General features: G+C 44.5%; 1 long non-coding RNA gene across 2 annotated transcripts in view; it reads right to left on the reverse strand.

Moving 5' to 3' along the window:
• Positions 1 to 10,865, reverse strand: part of LOC139702218 (uncharacterized) — a 29,395-nt gene extending 18,530 nt beyond the window's left edge. Inside the window, exon 1 of one of the 2 annotated variants that reach the window (XR_011704813.1) lies at positions 10,564 to 10,865. This is a non-coding gene — a long non-coding RNA (uncharacterized lncRNA). The remainder of the gene's footprint in view (positions 1 to 10,563) is intronic. The other variant, XR_011704812.1, reaches the window with a different exon arrangement.
• Between the last annotated feature and the right edge of the window lie 688 nt (positions 10,866 to 11,553).

Consider the following 11,553-nt stretch of genomic DNA (forward strand, 5'->3'; position numbering starts at 1 on the left):
GGGAGGGCAGGGAGGGAAAGGGGGAGGGGAGGAAAGGGGGAGGGGGAGGGGGAGGGGGAGCAATTCCTTCTCCTTGGAGATCCCTAGAGTTGAGCTCTGGGCTGGGGCCCGCTCACCAGCATGACCTAGGCAGTCTCTGCTCTTTACAGCTTCCTGGTCCCACGGCCTTCTTGTCGTGTGAGGAGAAACAGCGTGGGATTGGATTTCTTCCCTTTTCCTCCCTTGCCTGCAGGGCCCTGGTCTCTCCTTGCCCAGGGAGTGGACACGGCCAGGCTGGCCACTCCCTGGATGCACTCAGTGTTCCCAGCAGGCATTGCTTTGCACCTGGGCTTCTGGTGGGAGGCAGGGCTGTCCCTTCAGATATGAGCGTCTCCAAGTCCTTCCATTGGTCACAGAGACCCAGCAGGGCAAGGTTCACCCAAAAGGCTCTCTCAGGTGAGTTAGATTAAAAAAAAAAAAAGCGTGCCCAGCAGTGGACCAAACCTGACTCCTGCAGGCCCTGCTCCTGCACACCCGCATCCTCCTTCCTGGTCACAGACCCGTCACAGGTCTGACTGGTGCAGGGCTTGTGCTCTGAGATGCCTGTGTTAGAAGAGAGTGGGCCTGAGGTCCCCATCCCCCTAATGCCCAGGGACCACAGGAGGGAAAGAGGACATAGAGTGCAGTGTGCAGAAAGGAAGGCAAAACCCACACTCGACGACCACAGGCCGTGTTCTAGGAGCAGGCGATATATTTAGCCAAGCAGGATGTTTGTGGGGAAACCAGCATTTTGCTGTAAATAAATTTCTGCAAACTAGAGAGTTTAACAGGGGACTGCAGAAGCTCATTTTGCCTGAGTATTGGTGAGAGAGCTGTTTTCCTAACACAAGCTCAGCACAACCCTTGCTGCAGAGATGCCCTTGATAGAAGGCTTGGGAGGCCCTTCTGGCAACTGGTATTGTCAGGGGCTTGAGTGGGCACTACTAGGAGCTCAGAGAATCTTCTCCCAGGAAGACCAGTAGAGAAACCCCGTTCCTCCATGTTAGAAAGGTGTGGGATGTGCCCCTATGCCCCTACGCCTACCTGGCTTCCAGGCTAAAGTCCTTCTGTGACAGTCACCACAACAAACTGTTCCGTTAAGAAGCATTTATTTACAGCCAGACACAGTTAGCACACGCCTGTAATCCCAGTGGCTTGGGAGGCTGAGGCAGGAGGATCCCATGTTCAAAGCCAGCCTCAAGATAACTTAGTGAGACCCTGTCTCAAAATGAAAATAAATAAATAAAAGGGGTTGGGGATATGCTTCTGAGGCCAAGCACCCCTGAGTTCAAATCCTGGTTTTTTTTAAAAAAAAAAAAAAAGAATAAGAAGAAGTGTTCAGAGGCTCTCTAAATCAAGAGCTCAGACCCACAGTGGACACCCACCCTGGGACAGACCAGACTGATCAACTCTCCCTGTGCTTTAAGTCTAGCGACGCACACAACAAACACACATCCTATCTAGGTTGCTTCTGTACATTTCCACGGTTGTCTCTCCTCCAGTTTTGCTGAATTTTGTTTTGATTCATTTCATCAGTCTACAGATAGGTGTGGACGGGGCTGGAGAACCCATGTGACGAGGGACCCCCACCCTGCAGGAAGATGGGGTGCCTGCTGGAGGGAGCTGTGATCAGGGAGGCCCATGGTCAAGTGCAACTGAGGAAGCTGTTCCTGCCACTAAAGGGGGGCCCCAGGTCCCCTCTTCTGGAATCTGGGCCCCAGGTCCCCTCTTCTGGAATCTGGGCTGACTTACATGACCCATTTCACCAATGGAGATGAGGAGCATGAGACTTGTAGAAGTTCTAAGGCAAGACCACAGAAAGCTTGGAGGCCTCTGTTTTGGGGGAACTCCTGTTATCTTAGTGCATTTTCCGCTGCTATCTTTTGTTAGGAGACCAGTTTATAAAGAACAGAAGTTTATTGGGTTTATGCTTCTGGAGGCTAGGAAGTCCAAGAGTATGAACCAGCATTGGGTCAGGGCCTCCTTGCTCTATCATGTCCTGCAGGGAGCGCCACGTGATGAGAAGGAGCAAGGGTCAGCTTGGGTCTCTCTAGAGCTACCACTGATGCATCCCGGGAACCCCATCCTCACAACCTCATCCGACCCTAATTATCTCCCAAAGACTCCACCTTCAAATACCATTAACATAGGAATTTGAGGATTACGTTCCCAACACATGAACTTCTGGGGGACACATTCCAACCAAGACAGGCTGAGAAGAGGCCAGGTGTAGGTGTTCCAGTCAAAGTGCCTCCTGAGCTCCCAGCCAAGAGGCGACATCCCCAGCCACCATCTTGGATGATCAGCCCAGTCAAACCCCAAACTGACCATTGCCCCAGCTTGACACCTCACTGAATCTACAGAGGAGCCCCGAGAAAAGAGCCCCCAGCTAAGCTCTTCCTGCACTCCTGACCTGCGGAACTGTGAGCAAAGCTAGATGGTTGTTTGAGCCCTGAATTTGGAGTGGTTTTATGCTACAATGGATGGCCCAAACACCACGGAGGTGATGGCCAGGGGCCCCTCACTGAGACGTTGGGAGGAAAAATTCAAAGGAAGGGTTCCTGAAGGAATTAGAACCTCGGTGTCTGTGGGTTGAACAAAAGTGTGGGAGGAGGTGAGATGAGAGGGGTGACCCAGGAAGCGGAAGCCAGGTGAGAATGCAGGGTGAGAGCAGCTCCGTCTCCCTGGGAATGCGAAGTCAGGGAGGAGAGACAGGAGAGGGGCAAAGACATTAGCCAAGATGGGCTCGTTCCAGAGGACACTGGCCTCAATCCCCTGCGCTACCTGCAGTGTGTGCTTGAAGAAGTTGCCCACACCCACCCACACCGTCTCTGAGGGCTGCAGGAAGCTCCCGGAGCCTGGGAGCCCTCACCTGCCTGTCTCTGGTATATGATTATGACAGGCACAGTTGGGGACAGGGCTCACATGCCTTTGTTTCAAGGCATTTCTTAACTACACACAATCAGGGTGGGGGTGGGCTTTGGTTCCCTAAGTAGAAATGACCTGGGGCAGCTGGGGCAGCCAGGTCCCACTGTGGCTGAGGAAATGTGACCCCTCAAGTACAGGCATAGAACCTAGAGGAGGTTCAGAGACCCAGAGGAAGAAGAATCAGAGTCAAAGTTCCCTGATAATTGGCCAGATTTGGACTCGGGAAGAGAAGAAGCCCCACTACCCGGGAGAGGAGCAGTCTAGGCTCCAGTCTGGGCTAGCAGGTGGTGGTTTTGGGGGTTTAAACTCCATAAAAGCATACTCTGCAGTTTGAGGGTAACAGTTACACTTCTCAAACTTTAATGAGCACCCAAATCACGGGAGGGATCTCAGAGGTAGCTTATGCATCAGGAGCTCTGGGGAAGGCCCAAGATTCTGAGTTTCTAATAAGCTCCCTAGTGTTGCTCTTGTTGCTGGTCCACAGATCACACACTGAGTGGCAAGAACGAACAGGAGCCATCCCAAGAAGGTAGGCTGCAGTTTGCCTGAATTCTCACAAAGGTTTAGAAAACAGACAAAATACTTTGGTCCATAACTAAAAAAATAAAAATTAAAAAAAAAATGAATGGCATTCATTATTCCAGGAAACAGCAATAAAACTGGGAACAAATCAAATGGTTTATTACTGAGATTGCACGATAGCTGTGTATTCGTTTTCTATTATTGCATAACAAATAATAAATTTCTAGGACTGCATAACAAACTTTACAGCTTAAAACAACACCCATTTATTATCTCCCGGTTCTGTACGTCAGAAACCCAAGCCGGCCCAACTAGGTTCTCTGCTCAAAGTTGCAGAAGGTCAAAGTCCAGGTCTGTTGTCTAGAAGCTCAGGGGGGAAAAAAATCCAGCCATATTCAGATCCTTGCCACTTCTGGAGTCCCCATGTCCTGCTGGCTGTGAGCCTTGGGTGTTCTCAGCTCCTTCAGATCTCTCTCACCCAGGTCCTTGTCCCACAGCCTCCTCATCTCAAAGCCAGCCATAGAAATCCACTGTCAATCTCTCTAATTTCCCTTCCTGTTATCAGCCAAAGAAAACTTGGATTTCAAAGGACTGATGGTGAGTTTAGTCTCGTCCAGATAATCTCCCCATTTTTAAGTCAACTGGTGAATAACCCTAATTATATCTGCAAAGTTCCCTCGTATAAAGGGATCATCCTGGGAGTCAGGGAGTCACAGGAGGAGGCTCTCAGTTCCGGCAGGGGAAGCTGCACTGTGTGTGGGGGGGTGGGGGGCACCTTAGGATGTTACCTGCTTGGAGCTGGAAATGGGTGCCTTGGGTGACTGCCCAACGTGAATGCAAACACCATCAAACAACTAAAGTGGGTGATCTTTAATTGCATAATCAGAAAGAATCCAAGATCAATTTCCTACTCAACAGGATTTATGAAGAGGGGTCAAGAAAACATAAGGGTCTCTCTCTCTCTCTCTCTCTCTCAGTTGTTGATTGACTTTTATTTATTTACTTATATGTGGTGCTGAGAATTGAACTCAGTGCCTCATGCTAGACAAGTGCTCTACCACTGAGCCCCAGCCCCAGCCCCAGCCCGGGTCTCTCAAATAAGCAAACCAAACTGAAAACCCAAGTTTAATTTGCATTGTCTCTAGAATATACTAGTCATAAAGAAGAAGAAGAACATCTAGATACATTTTTTTCTGTTCTCTTAAAAACACTCATCTTGGGCTGGGAATGTGGCTCAAGTGGTAGCACGCTCGCCTGGCATGCGTGGGGCACTGGGTTCGATCCTCAGCACCACATAAAATAAAATAAAGATGTTGTATCCAAAGAAAACTGAAAAATAAATATTAAAAATTCTCTCTCTCTCTTTAAAAAAATACTCATCTTCACAGCGACATCAAAAAATCATAATCTTTCACTTCTGCAACAAACTAAGATGATGCTTCTTAGAAAAATGATTTATTAAGATTTAGCCTCATTTTCATCCTCTAGCACCAATTTCCTGGAGGACAAACTTTACCAAAAAAAGCTAGAGGTAACTTAATGCCAACATTTACATATACACTCAATGAAAATGTAAGATATGAATTGATTTGGACCTTTTTGAGCAAATCCAATGTGTGACAGTCCAATTCGAAAGAAAATAAGTCTTTACGGAAAGAATAAACCTTTTTGTTAAACTTTTAGGAATTGTCTTCCGCTTGAAATGGTGAGTCATACATGATTTCCAATAGGTCACAAGAACATTTTCCTTCTGTTTTTGCAGTGTGAAATTGTACATTCTGAGATTCCTTTCTGCAGAATGAGTGTCAATAGCTCATTTCTTTTTATTGCTGCCTGGTATTCTTCTGTAGTGGACATACTACAGAGTAATCATCCACTCACCTGTAGAGAGACATTAGGGATTTTCCTATTTGGAGGTGTTGTGCAAAAACATTCACTAAAGCTAGGTGTAGTGGTGCACGCCTATAATCCCAGCAGCTCAAGAGATTGAGTTCAAAGCCAGCTTCAGCAACTTAGTGAGGCACTAAGCAACTCAGTGAGACCCTGTGTCTAAATAAAAATACAAAAAAAAAAAAAAGACTGGGGATGTGGCTCAGTGGTTAAGTGCCCCTGAGTTTAATCCCTGGTACCAAACAAACCATTCACTATACATAGGTCTTTGTGTGGACACACACACAAATACCTAGAAGTGTAGAAACTGCATCATATAACAAGTTTATGCTAAACTTTAAGAATCTGTGTTTGTATCCCTTACAATCCCATGAAGACTGATTTGGTATTGTTGGTTCATGATTTTCATCCAGTGGCTGCGTAAGGATGTTTCATTGCAATTTGGTTTGCTTTACCCAGGAAAAATAATGATGTTGAAAATCTTTTCATGTGTTTTTTATTTAACTTTGGCCATTCTCATCTTCTTTGATGAAATATCTTTTAAATAATTTGCCTTTTTAATGTTGGATTTAATTGCTATATATATATTACGGCTATGAATCGTATGTCAGACCCAATATTGCTAATATGTTCTCTTATTCTCTGACTTGCCCTTTGTTTACCTCATGGTAACTTTTGAGGAGCAAACGTTTTAAATTTTTGATAAAGTGCAATTTATCAATTTTTTATGGTTTGTGCTTTCTGTATCCTGTGTGTAAAAAAAAAAAAAGTTTGCTTACTCAAGGTCACAAAGATTTTTTCCCCCATATTTCTAGGAGGGTTTTTGTTGTTGTCATTTTTGTTTTGTTTTGTTGTGCTGGGGATTGAACCCAGGGCCTTGTGCATGTGAAGCATGCACTGTGCCAACTGGGCTATTATGCCCAGCTCCTAGGAGTTTTATAATACAATCATTATAAGTAAATCTGTACATGAACAAAATAAGGGATGATGCTTATTTTCTTCACATATAGTTATTCAGTTGTTGCAAAGACTTTTCTTTCCTTATTGAATTGAATGCACATCTCAATCCATGGGCATTGATTCGCCTGTCTCTGATGTGCTCAGGGAATCATGCATCTGTCCTTTGAGCAGTATCACACCACCTGAGCACTGCAGCCTTATAGGAAGCTTGCAATGAGGTAGTGCCAGCCCTCCAACTTTGTATAAAGTGCTTTGACTAGTCTAGGTCCTTTGCATTTCCAAGTAACTTTTAGAATCAGCTTCTCAATTTCTACACAAAACCTTGCTGGTATTCTCATTGGGACTACATACAACGTATAGATCAGTTTGAATACAATCTATAGATCAGTTTGAAGAGAAAGGATTTCTTCTGTCTTAATGTTATTTAGCTTCCAATCCAAATGAGATTTGGATGCTGTCCCTTCATGGATTCAGGCCTTTTAAAGTGTCTCTTTAGCAATATTCTGTAATTTTCTTTGAAGAGGACTAGAGGACTTACATATTTCTTACATATATGTTAAAATATTTTATTAAGGTTGTTATAAGTGGAGTTTTAAATTTTTTCATTTTCTAATTCTTCACTCCTAGTATGTACCTATGCAATTGTTTTTGTTTTTTATTTTGGTACTAGAGATTGAACCCAGGGTTGCCTAACCACTGAGTCATATATCCCCAGCCCTTTATTATTTTTTTTATTTATTTTTTATTTTTTGAGACAGGGTCTTGCTGAGTTGCTTAGGGCCTTACTAAGTTGCTGAGACTGGCTTTGAACCCATGATCCTCCTGCCTCAACCTCCTGAGTCACTGGGATTACAGGCATGCACCACCATATCTAGCACAATTGTTTTCTTGTTGTTTTTTTTATATCCTGCAATTTATAACAGCAAAATGCATTTTGATTCATTGTGCACAATTGCAGCACAACTTTTCATTTCTCTGGTTGTCCATAAGGTAGCATCACACCCTATGTTCAGTCTTACATGTATCTAGGGTAATAATGTCCATCTCATTCTACCAACTTTCCTGGCCCCAGGCACCCTCCCCAACCTCCCTTCCCTTTGCCCAAAGGTCCTCCATTTTTTCCCGTGCCTCCCCCCTCCCGTTTTGGACCAGCATCCATTTATCAGAGAAAATGGACGGAGGTAGAGAATATCATGCTAAGTGAAGTAAGTCAATGCCAAAATCCAAAAGCCAAATATTGTCTCTTATACTACTAGTTTTGTAGGTGTCTTGAGATTTTATATGTAACCAATCATGTCATGTTCTAATAGAATTTTACTTTTTTCCCCACCGATATTTATCCCTTTTACATCTTTTTTCTTGTTTTATTGCCCCAGTGAGGTTCTCAGAACGGTGTTGACTAAAAGTGATGAGAGAGAGAGAGTGTGTGTGGGGTGGGGTGGGGGGGAGAATCCTTATCTTTTTCTTGATCGTAGAAAGTACTTGATGTTTTGAGAGTAAGTAGCAGGTTGGCTCTAGGTTGTTCACAGATGCCATTTATCACGTGGAAGAAATCTCGTTCTTTGTTTAGTTTATTGGAGAAAGAAACAATTCCTCAGTCATAGTGAGATTTAACACTTCTCTCTCAACCACATATCGATTAATTAGAAAAAGTGTCAGGAGACACAGGAGCTGAGTATCAGCACCGCATATCTGAATCTAACTGCTATTCCTTTTCAAGTCCACGTAGAAAATTCATTAAGACAAATTATGTGCTGGGTCTTAGTATGACTCCTCAAACTTTTTTTAAATATCTGAAATCACACAAAATCGGTTCTCTGACCACAATAGAATTAAATTAGAAATCAATAACATATCCAGGAACTCCCCCCACCCCCATGTAGGACAGTAAAGTAGCGTGCTGCCAAATAACCCATGTTTCAAAAAATCAATCACAAAGAATTTAGAGAGTATTTCAAATTGACTAAGAACAGAAACAAAACACAGAGAAATGTATGGGAATCACGTAAAGCAGTACGAGGAGGGAAATTTACGCTTTCAGAGACTTACAGTAGAAAAGAGGAAATGTCTAAGATCAAGAACCTAAGACTCCACCTCAAGAGGCTAAACACAAACTAAAACCAAAATGGAAGAATACGAACCAACAAAATAGAAAACAAACATTAGAAAAAAAAAGTGACAAAGCTAAACCCAGAGTTTTAAAAACAAGATAATAGATAAATTCAAAACTAACTAATCCAGAAAAATGGAAACAAAAGACAAATCACAAGTATCAGCAATGAAAGACTGGTTATTGCTTCAGAGATCGTAGATATTAAAAGAATCACAAGCTAATTTTGTAACTGGATGCCAATCATTTTGCCCAATGGATGAAATCAAGAAATTCCCTGTCAAGTATATTGGCCAAAGTCTACACAAGACGAAGAGGAAAATCTGAATAGCCCTGTATTCATGAAAGAAATCGAGCTTGTTGTCATAAACCTTCCCCCCCCCCCCCGCCCCCCGCCAGGGAACTCTGGGCCCAGATGGTTTCGCAAGATTTTCATCAAATGTTAAAAGAAATGATAAAACTGATGGTATACAAACTGTTCCGGGAAACAGAGGAGGGAACACCTCCCAGTGTTTTATGGGACAGGCCTAACGTCACTCCAAAACATTGCAGAACGTTACCAGAGAAAAAGAGAGAACTTGGTCTGAGCATTAAAATGAACAAGTTCACGGTCTCACGAGTCTCAACGTCTGTGCCAGCTCCATCATCACAGAAACGACTCGCTGATGTCAGTGACTGAATCTCGTTAAACTGCATTCCATGGTGTATTTTAGGAGCTTGTCATATTTGGTAATGCATTGCTTTTAATTTTTCTTTAAGAAAAAAAAATATGGGCGAGGGAACATAGAAAACCAAATTATCGGCTTAACAAAAATTCAAACGTAGTAACTAGAACATTTGAGAAGCTGCATGTGGTGGGAAGGGATTCAGAGCAGAATGATACAGAAAAGCAGCAAGGAGGAGAATGGTCCCACGCTCCTTTTAACTGTGTGCTCTGCAGAATTTTATAAATGTGTGCATGGGAATTCTTTGAAGTAGGCCCTGCAGTTTCTATTTTGGCAGAGGCTCTTAATGTGGTTTCTACCGCAGAGCTAAGGGACCTTCCTTCTCAGAATATCTGCGATAGTGATGTGAGAACCTCTTCATCTAATGATTAAAAATGGGCGTTGGGGGCTGGGGGTGTGGCTTAGTGGCAGAGCGCTTGCCTAGCCTGTGTGAGACCCTGGGTTCCATCCCCAACAACTTGAGCAAAAAAAGACAAAGAAAAAAAATCAGCATGTTACTGGAAGAATCAAAATCAGTTCCAGGACTTGGATCATATGAACATATCAAGCTCTCCATCATGCCCAAGAACCAACACCGACTTACACACACATACACACACACACACACACACAGTTAGTAGGAGATGAAAATCAGGATGCACGGTCTGATGAAGGACTTTCTGGCTGTCAATTTGACAGCACTGGAGCTTAATAAGAACAATAAAAAGAGTGTTCATGTCTGAAATAGAAATAAGCATGGAAAATTTCTGTCCTATCCCAGTGTGGGCGACTGACCGGGCCACTGACCAGGCCACCTGCAAACAGCCCATTTCTGCTCTGTGACAAGAAAATTGAGAGAAGTGTTTTATAGCAATTGGATATTTTGCAACATCAAAGTGGGTGACCACATCTTAGTAATCCTTGTCTGTTGTGTTTAACAAAAGCACTGGTCCAAGACAGATTGGGGAAAAAAACGGTGCTTCCCAAAGATTGATTGTGACACACAGTTCTAGAATAGCAACTCCAAAGGCTGCTGATTCCATGAGTGGTTATTTTTCATTATTGTTCTTTTTTTGGGGGGGGGGCTACTGGAGACTGAATTCAGGGGCACTCGACCACTAAGGCACATCCCCAGCCCTATTTTGTATTTTATTTAGAGACAGGGCCTCACTGAGTTACTTAGCGCCTCACTTTTGCAGAGGCTAACCTCCTGTCTCTGCCTCCTGAGCTACTGGCTATTTTCTATTTTTTGATACAGGACAATCCGTGTTGCCTAGGCTGGCCATGCACTCCTGAGCTCAAGTGGTCCTCCTGCCTCAGTCTCCCAAGTGGCTGAGACTACAGGTGCCCACCACCACACCCAGCAGTGGTCATCAATGATATTTAACGGCATCAACTTCTCAGTTGAAGGGAAAATAGGTTTGCTCTCACCTTCCATTGGGTGTTGGGTCATTGTGCCAGGAGATGCCCAAATCAGGGGTATATCTGGACCATCAGCTCCACAGGTGAGATCATTTGTGGACCAAGGAAAAGGCAGGAAGAGGATCAAGGAGGAAGGAAGCTCCGACCACACAAAGGCTGGGTTTTAATTTTCCTGCTGAGTAGAGAACTCCTCACAGCAACCAGTGCTGCCTGCCATGGGCTCACCGGCACCGCTGTTCTGGCGGGCAGCCATGCTGAGTGCAAAGATTCATCTCAGCTCAGATCTTGCAAGAGCGCTTGAAATTTTCTTTGTTTTTGTGAGTCAGCTCCAAGCTTAACATGTGGTTCTTTACAGATGCGAACTGGAAATGATGTGCTCTTTCTCTTTTGCAATCTCTACAGCAAGCTGGCGGGCGCCCCAGGGTCCTGGGATCACCAACTTGCTGGAGATGGGTTAATTTTTCTACTTCCACAGAGGTTGCGCTCTACCACAAACACAGCCTGCAAACTGCCTACCTGGCTCCGAAATGCACCAAACCCTACTGTCCCTCACTGTTGCACATTCAAAACCCCTGTGCATTTCAAGGACATGTTTGATGTCATGATAAGCTCAACCTGGGGCCAGTCAAGTCTGGCCTGGAAGTCATGAGTGTTTTCTAGGGAAGGAGCTGTGTATCTTGTCTGTGGTTTGGCAAGAGAAATCTATGAGTTGGGTGGATTTGGGAAAGGAGGTAACAGAACTCTAGCTATGACAGGGTCACGCTGCAAGGGTGTAGCCTGGCCAGGCTAAGAGAAGCCACACAGCAGGGCAGAAAATCAACAGGCAGCACAGGTGTGGGCAGTTGCCGGAAGCCTCTGGATGACCATGGCAGTGCTGGGGGCTGTGAACACCCCTGGCCTGGGACTGTTTTCAGTGGAAGTCCCCTGAGAATCTGGGGACCTCCGAACCTTATCCAGCCATGCTATTCAGCAGAACTGCCAGGTACTGGCCCAACCATG

This window comes from Marmota flaviventris, chromosome 16 (genome assembly GCF_047511675.1).
Source record: "Marmota flaviventris isolate mMarFla1 chromosome 16, mMarFla1.hap1, whole genome shotgun sequence".
NCBI lineage: Eukaryota > Metazoa > Chordata > Mammalia > Rodentia > Sciuridae > Marmota > Marmota flaviventris.